General features: G+C 33.5%; 2 pseudogenes; both read left to right on the top strand.

The window, feature by feature from the left end:
- Positions 1 to 52: 52 nt before the first annotated feature.
- On the top strand, positions 53 to 3,040 carry LOC105796016 (ABC transporter G family member 1-like; annotated as a pseudogene).
- Positions 3,041 to 10,467: 7,427 nt separating this feature from the next.
- Positions 10,468 to 16,621, top strand: LOC105795091 (non-specific lipid transfer protein GPI-anchored 5-like; annotated as a pseudogene).
- Positions 16,622 to 17,923: the final 1,302 nt, after the last annotated feature.

Raw genomic sequence — 17,923 nt, 5'->3', positions numbered from 1 at the left:
AATCCAAACTCATCTTCTCGCCATTGATATAAATATTTGATGCAGTTGCAGCATGCAGGATAGACCGGAGATCGAGGCTGTATTAGAAATGGAATCCATTAACTCAACGCCAAGGATTCATACAGGAAAAAGTAGCAGCACGGATGCCGAGGATGGCGTTTTCTTAACATGGAAGGATTTGTGGGTCACAGTTGTTAATGGTAAAAATGGTCGACCAATCCTACAGGGCCTGACTGGCTTTGCACGTCCCGGTGAGTTCTTGGCTATAATGGGTCCTTCAGGATGTGGCAAGTCCGCCCTTCTTAATGCCTTAGCAGGTTGTAAGCCATGCATTTTTTATAATCTCAAAGAAAACCATTTCAATGTAAAATGTTTTTCACTTCATTATTTCATTTTCCAGGGATATTGGATCCTCACACAAGGAAGGCAGGAGATATTCTTATCAATGGGCATAAACAGACCATGGGTTATGGAACATCGGAACGATGACACTCAATATGTATCAAATCCAAAAATCAAAATCAAACATTAATCGCCATCTTGGTTTGTTCTCATTTCTTTAACAGGCATACGTAACACAAGATGAACCACTGATTCATACCTTGACCGTAACCGAAGCCGTATACTACTCGGCTCAGCTGCAGTTACCGGATACCATATCGAGGTCAGAAAAGAAACAAAGAGATGAAACGACGATCAGAGAAATGGGACAGCAAGACGCCATGAATACAAGGGTCGGTGGGGCAAATAACGGGCTAAGCGGTGGCGAAAAGAGGAGACTTAGCATTTGCATTGAAATATTAACACGCCCTAAGCTTTTGTTCCTTGATGAACCCACCAGTGGGCTTGATACTTGATAGTGCAGGTTCGTATCATGTGATGAGAAGCATTGCCAGCCTGAATCGAAGAGATGGGGTTCGAAGAACAATCATCGCATCCATCCATCAGCCTAGCATTGAAGTGTTTCAGTTATTTCAGTCTTTTTCTTCTATCTGCAGGCAAAACTGTGTACTTTGGTACACTTTCAGCTGCAAACGAGGTAACCCCATCTTTGTTTTTCGCATTATTCATCTTTGTTTTTCGCATTATTTTGTGATTTACACGATGGAACTAGAAGAAGAATGAAGTTTAGAATCACCTATTTTGAGTTTGAATGTGTAGTTCTTTGCTTCCAATGGATTCCCTTGCCCGACTCTTCAGAATCCATCGGATCATTTTCTCAAAACCATTAACAAGGATTTCGACAAGGTACGTAGATGTTTCCCATAAACTCCATTGGAGATATTTTTTAGCATTAAATATAGGGTTAATTCCACCTAATCAAATTCTAAATCTTTAAATTTTAAAAGGTTGTAATAAAATACTTAAATTAATGATTAGGTGTTGATTAGACATCAAATTTAAAATCTAAAATCTAAGCATAGTTAAGGAATATTTGATGAAATTAAAATATATAAATATTGTTTGCTTCTCTGCTCATTAGGATATTAAGGAAGGCTTCGTTAATGAAATCCCCACCGAGGAAGTAATCAACATTCTGGTGAACTCATACAAGTCTTCTGATATATTCCAACATGCTCAGACAGAGATAGCTCAAATTTGTAAACAGGTTTGCAATCTGTCTCCAAAAAGGCACTTTCTGTTTTTTGGGGGGAAAGATTACAATAACACATGTTGGACTCTATGGATTTCACTTCAGCACAGCAGAGCAGTGGAGAAGGAGAAAAGACATGTAACCTTCTTTACCCAGTGTCATGTTCTTACTAGAAGATCTTTCATTAACATGTATCGAGATCCAGGTTACTATAGATGGCGTCTAGCTGTCTATATTGCATTGGCTTTAACCCTCGCCGTCCTGTTTAACAACCTCGGCCTCAGCTACGGTTCAATCCAGGTAACCCAGAAACCAGCTGCAATTCTACTCCTCATGCTAAATTTCTATGGTAGATATGCCAAAACTCTTCATAAACCCTAAACCCTAATTTTAAAAGTCACCATAATTTTAAAATGCTTTTGTTTTTCCTTGACAAATAAATTTAAGGTTACCCTTTTTCAAATTTATGGTTCAGTTTGAGAATGACGGACTGTTATCCTAAAACAGTAGTTTTATAAAATTTGAATAATCAGGCAAGAGGTGCATTGCTTTTGTTTGTAACTGCAATTCTGACCTTCATGACCGTAGGTGGATTCCCTTCTTTTGTGGAGGAAATGAAGGTCTGTAATACCTAAACCCTAAATAAATTCGCTTCCTTTTTTTTTTAAGCTATTAACTCCTCCATTATATGTATATGTTTGTGTTCAATATTCAGGTGTTCGAACGAGAAAGGTTAAACGGGCACTACGGTATCATTGCTTTCGTCTTAGCCAACACCATTTCGGCTATTCCCTTCCTGATAGTAATTTCACTAATCCCAGGCACCATCTGTTATTACATTCCGGGTCTTCAAAAAGGGTTTCAACACTTCTTTTTCTCTATATCCACCTTATTTGCTTCTATGATGCTGATCGAGAGCTTAATGATGGTCGTTGCCAGTTTGGTACCCAATTTCCTTACGTGAAACATAGTGGGTGCTGGGATTCAAGGTATAATGATGTTGGTCGTCGGATTCTTCCGATCACCGGCCGATCTTCCAAAGCCAGTGCTGAAATACCCTTTACACCACATTGCTTTCCACAAGTATGCTTACCAAAGATTGTTAAAGAACGAGTCTGAAGGGTTGAGATTTGAGAATGATCATAATAATAATAACAATAATGTTGGAAGTGGAGGGGCGAGGCCGATGATCTTAACGGGGGAAGATGCGTTCAAGGATATATGGCATGTGGAAATGGCGACCTCGAAGTGGGTTGATCTTGGGGTACTTTTTGCCATGGTTGTTTTTTTATAGGGTTTTGTTCCTCGGCATCAACAAGTTAAAATGCAAATGTTGTTAACATATTTTATATTTGTTCAAGTTTGATCTTGCTTGAAATATCGATTTAAAATTTTATTCGTGTAACAGTCTATTTTTCAGTGGTATCGAAAATAATGGTTTTAAAATTTCGTTTTTCGATAATCGAGTCATTAATATTATTATTTAATATTTATGAGACTATTTTAATATTATATTGAATTTTGATACAATTATTTATTTGAATAAATAGTTAATTAAGGTACAAAGATTAAATCGTAAAAGTCATAAATGTTAATCGCTATAGATTTTAAGTTGTCAAGGGATTAATTAAACAATTAGACCAATGTTTAGTAAATTTGGTGGATGATGATGTTGTCATGCATATTAAAAGAGTTAAACATGATTAATAATAGATTAATTAAGATTAAACTGAAAGATCTTAATATTTACAATTTTACTAAGCTTTATAAGTTAAATTAAAACAAAAAAAAAATATCATCTTCCATCTATTTTCATCTCCATTACCGTCCAAGAGAGAAAGAAAGGTTCTTTAATTTTTCAAGCTTTGTTCTTCAAATTGGTAAGTGATTTCAAGTCTTTTTTTTGTAATTTTTATGTTTTTGAGATCCCAGAAGCTTGATTTAGCTAACCTAGGGACTATTTTGCAAAAATTTTAAAGTTTATAAAAGCTTCCATTGTTGAATCTTGAAAATTTTGGTACTAAACTGATAGATTTTGAGCTTAGATCTGAAAAGGGACTAATCTGTAAAGTGAAAGTTGTTAGTTTTGAACATAGGGATTAAAGTGAAAATATTTTCAAATTAAGGTTAAATATATGTAATTTTCGATATTAGAGAGCTATATAAGGATGAGATTGAGATCGGTTTCGAAATCGAAACTCAAATTTGAAAGTTATGGCAAATTCGATTTTAGGGACTAAATTGAATAAAATGCAAAACTTGAAGGAATATCTAAAAAATGAAATTAAACTGATATATAGCTATAGTATGCTGTTAAATGATGTTTAGAATTGATAATTGAATTAAATTATTATTTAGATTGGGATTTAAACCAATCGAAGGATATTCGTAGAAAAAGAAAAATTGCGGATTAGTCATTGCCAAGTAAGTTCATATGGTGTAATTATGTTTTAATCCTTATGGATATTATATTATGGACATATGTGATTAATAGTTAAAGTCGTAGATGCCTACTTGGCGTATATTATAGATTCCACTGAGTCTAGGAAGGACATCAACCAAGTTCCGATTGTGAAGGATTTTTCTGATGTGTTTTCGAAAGAACTCCCAAGCGTGCCACTAGACAGAGAGATAGGGTTTTTGATTGAGGTAGCGCCTGGTACTGCACCCATATCTTGTGCCTAATACAGGATGGCGTCATTAGAGTTGAAAGAGTTAAAGAACTAGCTACAAGATCTTCCGGACAAAAGATTTATACGACCTAGTGTTTCACCTTAAGGTGCACCAATCTTGTTCGTAAAAAAGAAGGATGGGAACCGTCAAATGAACAAAGTGATTGTGAAGAACAAGTCTCACTACCTCGGATAGAAGACTTGTTTGACCAGTTAAGTGGAGCTACAATTTTCTCCAAAATTGACTTACGGTCTGGCTATTACCAAGTAAAGATTAAAGGTGATGATGTTCCAAAAATCGTGTTTCGCTCACACTATGGACATTACGAGTTCTTAGTAATACCATTTGGATTAACGAATGCACCAACAATATTCATGGATCTGATGAATAGGGTCTTCCAGCCTTGGACTGTTTTGTAGTTATCTTTATAGATGATATTTTATTCTACTTTAAAAGCATGACAGATCATGAAGAACACCTAAAGATTGTGCTAAAAACTCTGCAAGAGAACAAGTTGTATGCCAAAATCATTAATTGCGAATTTTGGCTGAGAGAAGTCAATTTTCTAGGTCACGTCATCTCTGCAGAAGGCATCAAAGTAGACCCTAATAAAATCAAAGCTGTGCTCGATTAGAATCTGCAAAGAAATGTCACTGAGCTACGTAGTTACATGGGATTTGCGGGTTACTACAGGAAATTTCTAAAAGGGTTTGCCATGTTGGTGACACCTCTCACGCGACTGTTAAAAAAGAAAGAAAATTTTGAGTGGATAGAAATGTGTTAGAGGAGCTTTGACAAGCTGAAAGCAGTTCTAACAGAGGCTCCAATTTTAGCTTAGACAGAGTCTGGCGTGGAGTACATTGTTTACTGATGCATCCCTAAATGGGCTAAGATGTGTGTTCATGAAAAAAGGGAAGGTTGTGGCATATGTATCTCGCCAACTCAAGCAGTATGAGAAGAACTATCCAATACGTGACTTAGAACTAGCAGTTGTGGTGCTAGCACTAAAAATATAGAGATATTATCTCTATTGGGAGAAGTGTCGCGTGTTCTCAAACCATAAGAGTTTAAAGTACTTGATGACACAGAAGGATTAAAATCTACGCCAATGATGTTGGATAGAGCTACTGAAAGACTACGACTTGGCAATCGAGTACCAAGTATTCAACCCAACCCAACCCAATCATAAAAATTACAAATAATTTAATAAATAAAAATAAAATTCTAAAACTAAAACTAAAACTAAAGTCTAAAAATAATTTAATTATGTAGTGATTCAATTCGGTTAATTCGGTTAATTCAGGTAATTCGGTTAATTCGGTTAATTTTTAACCAAAAATAAAAAATACATAATTTTCGGTTAATTCGGTTAACCGACCGAATTAACCGAAAAAATTTCGGTTCGGTTAATTTTTTTTGAAAAACTTTCGGTTCGGTTAACGGTTAAAAATTTTGAAAGGTCGATTAATTCGGTTAATATTATTTCGGGTCGGTTAACCGAATAAACACCCCTAATTTCCATTATTAGACTATATATATATATATCAATTCAAACATAAATGTAATATTATTTCCTTGTTAATTCAATTATATTAAAGATAAAAGTTCGAACATCGTTTTATAGATTAAATAGATTATCAAAGGTGAATATAGAAAGGAGAAAACTTCTTAGTGAAAATTTTTCAAATAAAAAAATAAAATTAATATATAATAGACTTATACTCTATCTCACAAAATAAAAATATTTTTATTTAATTCCTTTAAAATAATAATAATATAAAAATTTATAATTCAATTTTCACCTCCTAAAACAATTTAACTTTCATTGTGAAAATTATAAATAATTTAAAAGTTGTATTGAGATGTTGACGTGCTCCCAAAAGGATTTTTGAAGCAAAAACGGGTGATGGAAATCCTCTTGAGTCTATTAATGATTCAAGCTCCAATCCAACGGGACCTACATTGAGTTGTGCAAAATTTTAGTCCATTTATAGACTAAACAAATTTCTTAAACCTAGGTGAGTAGTTGAAGCCTTGCGAGTCTAGCAAGATAGCCCGTTGGTTATTGATTAAACCGATTAAATTAAAATAATTGATTTTGACCGAATTGATTGGAAAAAATTAATTAATCACTCGTATAAATGTTATTATCCGAAGTTATAAGCTAGTAATGTGATTGGTGCAATGGGAACTTAGTTGAATTGTCATATAATTTAATTGAGGGCAAATGCAAAAATGGAAAATGCAAAGGAAATTAAGGTACTTTTCAGTCCAAACATGAAACCAAGAAAGAGGCAGTGGTGGTGAGTGAAGTTTAATATTCACATTAAATTTAATCACTTTGTGGGTTAGTACCATTGGTGGACCTATATATTTCAGGTGTTTTAATCATGCTGTTTGAAACCCATACGGTGATGGGGTTTGGTAAAAATAAGAGCTCCCCGACGGCCCCTCTTGCGATCCCTCGTGCGACGCTGGCCTATACATCGGCGGTCCACTCGGTGTAATCGAATATGAAGATGAATCAGGCCATTGACTCCAACCTGCCATAGGACTAGAGAAAGGAAACATATAAGGGTTAGGATACAAAAAAAGGCTAGGATACATAAAAAGGCTAGGATACGCACCTGGCATCATATGAAGAGGCTGTGCCGTGGGTATCGTCGGTTGAACTGCTGGGTCGAGTGACTGTGTCGGTGTTGTTGCTGGGCTTGGTGATTATATGAGCCAGGTGAATGTTTGGGCCTCGTTGATGGGCTTGCGTCGTCGTCCCTTCTTCTTGGATTTAAAGGGCCACGTCATTCCCTTTGGACACGCAAGTGCCGCTGCCTCTCCTCTTCCGATAGTAAATACGGCTTGCCATAGATCCTAAACCATGGAATGTATTCCGGCATGCGCGTTAACTCTGGAATGACGATCGGTTCCCGAGTTGGTATATAATCATACCGATCTTCCCACATTTGGATGTAGTGTGACCAGAATCTCGACCAATCCATATGCAATTGACGTAGGTCAATTTTTTGATGGTCATCCAACACTCCAGGTGCCACGGGAATCGATTATCAGAATCCAAACTGTGGTAATACTCTGTCCGATTGGTGCATCTCCACAGTCGCAAAGTTGACCAATGGGACTTTCGTATGCCAAGCGTTTGGATTTTAGAAATACTCATCCGAAATTACTGCCCGAATTGTCGGATGCTCGTATGGTGTCCATTAAAACTATATGACCATGATGGAAATATTAGTTATATACTAAATACGGGTTATACCAATCGACTATCTCATGATGGAAATATCTATTTTATTTAATACTTACTTGTGCTTTCGACCGTTGGTCCAATAGAAGCCGTATATCTTCAAGCGAGGTAGGTAATCGAGCATAACTTGCCGATGGTTCCACCTAATTAAATAAATTTTTAGCATACGATTATGTTTTAAATCTACGTAATAATTGCAAAATCTAATATAAAATTTACCTCGTTATGAGTGGGAATGTATACGGGTGGTCCACTTGAGGACGTAAAAATGGAAAGCGAAATCGTGCCCATGACTGTAGTAATGACAAGCAACCTCCGATTTTCGCTTTATTCGGTCGCGTCACCCCGCACATCTTCCAGTACAATATTGCTAACACGGTAGACCCCCCAACTATATTCACCAGCTGCTCAAAAATCAACGAGTTTCAGTAGCCATCTTAGATGTACGAGGTTCCGTAACAAGTCCGGCATCAGATAACCTCTAATTATCTAAAGAATGTATGCCCGAACATATCGGATTCTTTCTAATTCGGTTGAATCATCATCCGGATCTGAGGATGTGTCTCGTAACCAGCCCATCTCGATTCGACCTCCGTTAATATTCTCTGGAATAGCGCCCAAAAGCTCGTAGCATACTGCTCCTTAATCACCAGATTGAACAGACCCGGTGACTGCGTACCCGTCCACCGGCAATCCCAATTGCAAATTAACATATTCCAAAGTGATAGTGCACTCTCCACATGGAAGATGGAATGTGTGCGTCTCAGGTCTCCATCTCTCAATCAACGCACTGATAAGTTTCAGGTCCAACTTGCATCCCTAGCCTACCGTCGCCACGTGCCAAAAACCTGCCTCCCGCAGGTAATTCTCTACGAACGGTGATGGAGGACCATGCATATTACGGAAATAACATTGCAATATCCGATTTACAAACTTTTATAACAAATAATAAAATAAAAATTATTTAAAATTGCATGAATAAAAAAATCTTAAATAATATTTAAAAATTAAATTTAACACTTACCATTTTCATTTGTTCGACGGATATATGCTTGTCATCAAGACGAATCAATTCTTCGGCCATTGCTAAATTGGTACAAATTTTTATGATTTAAAAAAAATCAAATTTTTTTTAAACTTTTTTAAAAATAATTTAAAAAATTAAAGCTCTTTTAAATAGAAATTTGAGAGGAAATTGAGAGGAATTTAAGAGAATATTAGAGAGAAATTGAGAGAAATGATTTAGTTGTGAAAAAATGAAGGTGGGGGGTTTTATAGTTTTTTTTACCGTTGGGGGGTCACTAACGGTCAAAAAAAATCTGTTGGTACTGTTCACGTGCGAGCAAAACGCGTCCCCAGGGGAGCGTTTACGTGGCAGGAAAACGCGCCCTTGAGGGAGCGATTTCTGTCCACGTAGGCAAAACGCTTCCTCAGGGACGCGTTTTTCTGCCACGTTCCCTGATATCGCGCTGACGTGGACGCGCTTTCGGGGAATTGGGCTATTCCGGTAAATAATTATATTCCAGGCCCATTTCGGTAAATTTAAAAAAAAGGGCTTTTATATGTAATTTGCCCAGCTAAAAGGCTAAAACTTTAAACGTTCCAAAATAATTAATTACCTAACAAGCCGATGCCCCTATCTCCGCCCCTTAAAAATCATACACATTTTTTTTCTTTTTGAGAATGTGTTTTTAATTTTAATTTGTGCTCGCTTCGAAAATTCGGTTAAATTAACAAAATAAACAGAATAAATTAAAATAATTTTTTATTCAACTTTTTATTTTGAATATTCAAACTGAATAAACTGATAAGCTGATTAAGCATTAAATCCAATTCAATATTTTTTTTGAATATTAATTTCGTTTTCTTATCATATCTACTCTTTTTGATACAATGCTTAGAATTATCCATAACCCCTTTTCCAACCCTTAAATAGGAGGATAATGCGTTTCAACTCATTCGAACCCATATTTTTCTACACTAATAACAATACCGATACCAATCGAATTAAGACTCAATCAACAAATCCACCTCGATATTTAAATATACAATACCTAGGCCCGTTCTTGATATTTTTAGGGCTCTAGGCAAAATAATACAATGGGGTTTTAGGTTCCTTAAAAGTTGGAGAAAAATTTTTTTAGGTCCCATAAAAGTTAGTAAAAAATTTTTGGATCCTTAAAAAAAAGTTTTTGGACGGAACCCCTTAAAAACTGGAAAATAATATTTTAGACATTTTTCAACCTTCAACCTTGGATGGCCATACCTCCAAACGACTCCAGGGCCGTACCTTAAAAGATACTATTTGGAGTAACTAAAAGATACGGCTCCTTTTTCTTTTTCTTTTTAATTATTATAAGATAATGGTAAATTTGTAATTTCGATATCCCTATTAAAATCACATTTGAGACTTAGTCTTTATATTTTAATTTGACATAATTTTATCACCTACTTTTACAATTATATTAGTTAGTCCAAATAATTAATATCTTTAACCATTTCGATTAAAATGATGACATGAATTTCTCTTAAAAACATTTCTAACACAATATATATAAAAAATGGGATCAGCGTGTTTTTTTTAAAAATGGGCCATTTCACTCTCAGTCCTTCCACCTTTTAAGTTGTTTTAATTGGGTCATAATTCTATTTATTTTTCTTTTAGAAATTATACCATTTAATTTTTTGATTGTTTCAATTTAAGTTGCACCACGGGGCGCTGCAAAAAAAAATGGTTCAATTCGGATAAATGCAGTTTTAAATTTGTAAATTGAAAACTGAATTAAATCGAATATGTTTAACTAATAATCAAACTCAAATCCTACTTGAACAGGTTTGATTTAGGGTTTAGGATAATATTCAAATCCTATTTGAATATGTTCCATTGCAAAGTCCTTAAAGAATTCCCAGAAATTTTATCTAACCAAGAGAAATTAAAGTAATGGCAAACATGAAGATTGCAACATGTTTTATCATGGTCCTAATGGTCATGTTTTCTGCGGGAGCTAAAGCTCAATCAGGTTGCACTACTGTATTGTCAGCATGTCACCTTGCCTCAATTTCATTGCGGGAAACTCGTCGACCCCGTCTCAACAATGCTGCACACAGCTTGCCAGTGTCGTGCGTTCGTCACCCCAATGCTTGTGTGAGGTCCTTAATGGTGGTGGTTTGTCGCTGGGGATCAACGTCAACCGGACTCAAGCTTTGGCCTTACCTAGCGCATGCAATGTTCAGACTCCACCCATCAGTGCCTGTAATGGTATGGTTGCAATTAACCTATCTATGTGTTCCTTTTCAATCTCATTCTTGCATATATGAAACCAAAATAAAAAAACAGTTGTTTAAGTACTTAAGAGATAATTGTAATTTACTCAATCTGCTATATATTCTGCTAACACCATGCTTGTCTGCTTATTACTATAACGTGCTTCTCCAGCGCCTGCAGACTCTCCAGTTGGATCACCAGAATCTGGGAGTACAATCCCTACAGGTATATCATTGTTATTGCCTTGATCAACCTTTCCTTTAAGCCTATGTTACTTTAATTCCTCATTTCCGTTGAAGTACTCACGTCCAACATTCATATCTTGCACATAGCTACAGAGAGAGATATAGCATGAAAATAGTTACCCCAATCCTTTATAAGTATGTTGATTGATAAATATTGAAAGTTGGTGCAGAAGGTGGATCTAAAACTGTACCATTGATTAAATGCTAAAGTTACATATTTTATGTAATTAAATTGGTTAATTTATGAGAGTGCACCACTAATTTTTCCATGTTTTTGTTGAATTTTGTGCAGGGGTGCAATTTGGGGCTAAATAGAAGAAAAAGAAGATAATTGGGCTAGATTGAAGAAAGAAGCAAAGAAGGAGGACCAAAGCATAATTTTTTCAAGATTAATTAGCTGAAATTTTTGTTGACTTAGTGGGAGATTATGTAGGGATTTTTAATATTTTATTCCTTGATTTTCTATACTAGTTGGCTCTTAATTTAGCAAAGCCACTAGTATAAATAGTGGACTACTTTGTTCATTTTATCATCAAGTCTTGAATCAAGTCATTAATCAAGTTTTTAATTACCAAGTTTTTTTATTAAGTATCCATTTCAGCTTTAGGCCGGAATTAGCCTCGTCAAAACCCGTGAGTTACGCACCCGAGCAAATTAACTCCTAAATTCCAGTACTTATTATTTCTCCGGATTAAGAGTATGATTTTGTCAACTCACAAAGTCAGATCGACATTAAGGGTCTGTTTGATTGCCAGTAAAATATTTTCCGTAAAATGATTTCTGGAAAATGTTTTACTTTTTCGTAAAATGATTTCTTGAAAAATATTTTCTAGTGTTTGATTGAATCTGTAAAATATTTTCTTGCTTGGTGATTTTTGAAAATATTTTTCGGAAAAGTTGTTTTACATATATTAATATATATTAATAAATTTTTATATTTTAAATTATTTTTACATATATTGCATTGATTTATTTATAATAATACTCAATTATTAAGCTACAATATTAATCATTATAAATTGAAAAAAACTAATATCAAATAAATTATTTGTAATTGTGTTAAAAAATAAGTATTGAATAATTAAAAAACAAGTTCTTGGAAAATCGATAAATGAAGCAATTTTCTACGGAAATGAAGGAAGGAATGAAGGAGGCGATAGAGAGGAGAGCACGGAAAATGTCTTACGGAAATTGAAAGGGTAAGACATTTTCCCTAAAATGTAACCCATTTTCCCTTGTTTTGGAGTTCATTTTCCAAATGGAAAATATTTTCCGCCAATCAAACGCTGGAAAAGTTGGAAATGATTTTCCGAAAAATCAATTTCGTCAATCAAACAGACCCTAAGTCAAAAAAGACGTCGTTTGATTTAGTGTGGTTAGACGTACAGTTGGAATTTCGAAAGGAACATTTCTAATCGGTTTTCTGTGAACACATTGGCGTGCTAAGTGGAGATTGCTGTTTGGTTCTGTCAAGGGAAGTAGTAACCGAATTTAAATGTCTCACGCGGTAGAGGGCATTGGTTCGAGCTAGGCTCTTCTAGAACGCAAAGCTGTCGGAGTTCTAAATCACGAACGTTTCATGGTTGTTCGATCGGTAAGGGTTAGTTATTGGACGTTCCATAACTAATTTACACAAGGAAGAGTTGGTGTCTGAGGCGTCCTTGGTAGTTATAACTAGCTTATTGGAAAAGAGGAGTTCATCTAATTTCGAGGATCGGTTCAAAGACGAGGAAAAATCTATGCCTAAAGCTGAGCTTATTTTAATTAATTTTTCTTCAGATTTATTTAACTGCTTTTTATTATTTATTTCCAGCTTTTACTTTTTACGCATTATATTTATTTATTTCAGGTTCAAGGTTTTCGATTTTATCCTCCCCCCAAATTTCTTGGGCACGATAACTGCCCCGACATAAATCTGGTCAAGAGAGCAACAATTTGCAGTAAATCCAGTCTCTGAGGGATCTACCCTACTCCCTATACTTTAAAATTGCAAAATTAGGTGTAGGTTTATATTGGTGGATTCGACACCCATCAACCATCCTCAGAGGAAGATGGATCACCATCATCATCATCGAATAGAAGCACCATAACCAAATTGACACTCTCATTACTGTTCTTCCTCATTGTGGCCATATCACATTGAATCTTCTATCCTATTTGAAAAACATTTTATGATATTATTGATTGTGTTACATAGTTTCCCATTGGTTGTGCATACTTTGTGATGTTTATTACTGAAGAGAGTTATATGGCTTCTCTTCTTTTGTCAATAAAGTTTATCTATGTTTGAACATCCCTACTCTCCTCTAGATATGGCAAAAAAACTTAAAATCCACGAGTTCCGAGTTGATCTTAGGGTCGTTTTCTTTAAATTGAGTTTTGAGGCGAGATAGATTAATTTCATAAAATTATTGGATTGAGTTTAGCGTGAAACCACCCCGCCCTGCCTTAAGATATTTATAAATTTACCCTTCTACATATTTAATATTAAATAGGTTAAAAATCTTTAAAATCTATCACTATCAACTTCATTTTATCACCTTTACTCCCATTTCACACTAATTTTTTTAAAATTTATTTTCCCAAATCATGTTTAGCATGATCTTTATTGAAAATAACAATAGCTCCAAAAGTAAACCATGAACACAACAATTTCAGTGTTGAACAAAAAAAAATGAACACATCAAAACCAATGGGAAGTGGTGCCAATTTTTTTAAATAATTAATCACAATTTCAAAAGAAAAGGTTTGAACTTGGGCCAAGTTGGATCGGGATAGGGTATACAATTAATTTTCAGGTTTAAGTTTAAGTGGATTAAAATTTTTAAGATCAAAATTAAGGTCAAGGCATGACAGTAAAGTATTAAATCATTGAACGGTTAAAATCGCTATTGTTGACCTTCTTTATTTGTACCATTTACACTAAAAAAATCACTTCTACTTCTCTTTTATCTTCGATTTTTGACATTAATCGTCAGATCGACTTGAATCTTAGGTATGTTATTCTACTCATCATTGGGTACTGATCTATCGAGCCGATCGTTGTATTGCCTCTTGGAGATTACTAGTCGGACTGTTTTGACAAAAAAAACTTAACAGATCAATGCCTTAAATAAAACTGTCTGAATAGTTCAGTGATTGAAATAAAAACTTTCAAATAGTTTAATAACTATTTTGTAATTTTTTAAAGTTAAATGACCAAAACATAAACTTAGTAGTAATTTAATAACAATATTAAGTGTAATTTGCCCAAAGAATAAAAAAAGTATAGGTAAGAAAATCAAATAAACCATGCATGATGTAAAGTTATAAAAAAATTAAATAGATAAAAAAAAATAAAAGTGAAATGGTAAGACAATAATGTCGACATCATGTCATAGAAAATAATAAATAACCTAACCTTAAATATTTTCTTCCATGATGTAACCTTAATCTTGATAACTTCGTGACCATGCAATAAGCTTAAGGTTGAAAATGGGGTCCAAACATATTTACATTAGGGGTGTGCAAAATTCGGGTAAAACCGAAAAAATTCGGTTAACTGATCGAATTCGGTTAATCGGTCGGTTAATCGATTTTTTTCGATCGGGAGTCGGTTAATTATTTTTTAATTTTTCGGTTAACGGTTAATTAGGTTCGAAACCGGTCGGTTAACAGAATTTTTTCGGTTTAACCGAAAAATTAATAAATAAAATTATAATATATAAATAGGCCCACTATTCACCTAAACCCAATCCAAACCCAAGTATTCAACCCAACCCAACCCAATCATAAAAATTACAAATAATTTAATAAATAAAAATAAAATTCTAAAACTAAAACTAAAGTCTAAAAGTCTAAAAATAATTTAATTATGTAGTGATTCAATTCGGTTAATTCGGTTAATTCGGTTAATTTTTAACCAAAAATAAAAAATATATAATTTTCGGTTAATTCGGTTAACCGACCGAATTAACCGAAAAAATTTCGGTTCGGTTAATTTTTTTTGAAAAAATTTCGGTTCGGTTAACGGTTAAAAATTTTGAAAGGTCGATTAATTCGATTAATATTATTTCGGGTCGGTTAACCGAATAAACACCCCTAATTTCCATTATTAGACTATATATATATATATATATATATCAATTCAAACATAAATGTAATATTATTTCCTTGTTAATTCAATTATATTAAAGATAAAAGTTCGAACATCGTTTTATAGATTAAATAGATTACCAAAGGTGAATATAGAAAGGAGAAAACTTCTTAGTGAAAATTTTTCAAATAAAAAAATAAAAATTAATATATAATAGGCTTATACTCTATCTCACAAAATAAAAATATTTTTATTTAATTCCTTTAAAATAATAATAATATAAAAATTTATAATTCAATTTTCACCTCCTAAAACAATTTAACTTTCATTGTGAAAATTATAAATAATTTAAAAGTTGTATTGAGATGTTGACGTGCTCCCAAAAGGATTTTTGAAGCAAAAACGGGTGATGGAAATCCTCTTGAGTCTATTAATGATTCAAGCTCCAATCCAATGGGACCTACATTGAGTTGTGCAAAATTTTAGTCCATTTATAGACTAAACAAATTTCTTAAAACCTAGGTGAGTAGTTGAAGCCTTGCGAGTCTAGCAAGATAGCCCATTGGTTATTGATTAAACCGATTAAATTGAAATAATTGATTTTGACCGAATTGATTGAAAAAAATTAATCAATCACTCGTATAAATGTTATTATCCGAAGTTATAAGCTATTAATGTGATTGGTGCAATGGGAACTTAGTTGAATTGTCATATAATTTAATTGAGGGCAAATGCAAAGGAAATTAAGGTACTTTTCAGTCCAAACATGAAACCAAGAAAGAGGCAGTGGTGGTGAGTGAAGTTTAATATTCACATGAAATTTAATCACTTTGTGGGTTAGTACCATTGGTGGACCTATATATTTCAGCTGTTTTAATCATGCTGGGGGTAGTAAAAGTTGACATTTTTAGCTAGTTTTTATTTTAATTTTATTTTGGGTGTGTTTTGTTTAAATTTATTTTGATTTAGATTTAGATATATTTTGATATTTTTGTGTTTAGTTAATTTTAATTCTATTTTTATCAAACATATATTATTTATAATTTGTATTATTATTGTATTACTATTGCATTTACAATAACAAAGTACCTACAAATACAACAAGTTTTCAGTCACACATTAACATCAAAAGAGTGGGGATGATTGCCCTTTGTGGGCACCCTCCACCAGAAAGAAAATGACTCACTTAAAAGCTGGTGTATCCGAGTATTTAGCTTCAAACGAGAACACCAAAACAGTAGCTCTTTGACGGCTAGAAATCATTATAATAACAGCTGAAAGTGTGGTGCAAAAGGCTATGAACCTTAGCAGGAAAGTGAAGATCCTCTTGGTTTCAGCCATGGAAGTTGCAGAGAAGGTAGGAGAGGCAGATGATGGAGGTGTGGACTTAATAGACATGTTTGAGGCTTTTGTAGTTTACTTTTTGTTAGTTGAAATCTCCAACTGTAACCCCTCCACTGCCCATTGCAAAAATTTTTCTACGTTGGCTGCTTCCATTGGATACTTGTAGCTAATGATTATTGTTGTCATATGTGCAATTCTTTGTTTAGGTTAGGTTACCAGTTTCTTACATAATATAGATATGTGTGTGTGTGTATACATGTTTTTTTTTTCTCTCTTTTTGAATATATACATGTTGTTTTCATTACAAAAGGCTCAGTTTGATGCTTTATTTCCAACCAACAGTGTAGAAGACTTTTTTAAAACAGGGTTAATTGCAACAAACACCCTCTCTAGTTTAAATTCTTAATTAGGCTTCAAACTTTAATTATTCTTATTAACTTCTTAGAGTGTTAATATCATTAAATTAGGTCATTTTGTTAGTATTAGAGCCGTAGACAAGGGGACAAGTAGGGGCCTGTCCCCCTAATGATAAATCTCTCATTTAGTACCTTTAAATTTTGTTAAATTATAAGTTAGTGTAAATTACACTTTGGACTCTCTAAAACTTATAATTCATTTCTAGCCCTTTTAAAACAAATTTCTAGCTCTGTCCTAGTTAGTATATTTAAAACATTGATCAAATTATTTTAAACATATTTATACTTATCAAATGAATAATTTGGATCTAACGTATATACGAAAAAAGAAGGGTAAACTACACCCAATTTCACTAAACTTTTGGTTTACGTTTTGGTCACTTAACTTCAAAAAGTTACGAAATTGTCACTGAATTATTCAAAAGTTTTTATTTAAGTCACTAGGTTGTTAAGTTTTTTTTAAAGTTTCGCTAGTAAACTCTAAGCAACGATTTGACTATCAGTGAGTTGAATATGCATCAACGAGTAGAAGAACATACCTTAGATCCAAGTTGAATTGACGGTCAATGTCGAAGATCGAAGAAGAAAGTTGTTTGGATTATAGTTCGTATATTCATAACGTTCAAAGTTGTTTTATAAAAAAAAAGCATAGTTGATTTTTATATTAACATATCCTTCTTGAAATATCGATCTAAAATTTTATTCGTGTAACAATCTATTTTTCAGTGGTATCGAAAATAGTGGTTTTAAAATCTTGTTTTTCGATGATCGAGTCATTAATATTATTATTTAATATTTATGAGACTATTTTAGCATCATATTGAATTTTGGTACAATTATTTATTTGAATAAATAGTTAAATTAAGGTACAAAGACTAAATCGTAAAAGTTGTAAAAGTTAATCTCTATAGATTTTAAGTTGTCAAGGGATTAATTAAGCAATTAGACCAATGTTTAGTAATATTTGGTGGATGATGATGTTGTCATGCATATTAAAAGAGTTAAACATGATTAATAATAGATTAATTAAGATTAAACTAAAAGATCTTAAT

This window comes from Gossypium raimondii, chromosome 3 (genome assembly GCF_025698545.1).
Source record: "Gossypium raimondii isolate GPD5lz chromosome 3, ASM2569854v1, whole genome shotgun sequence".
Taxonomy (NCBI): domain Eukaryota; kingdom Viridiplantae; phylum Streptophyta; class Magnoliopsida; order Malvales; family Malvaceae; genus Gossypium; species Gossypium raimondii.
This window is presented reverse-complemented; position numbering and strand designations above follow the sequence as displayed.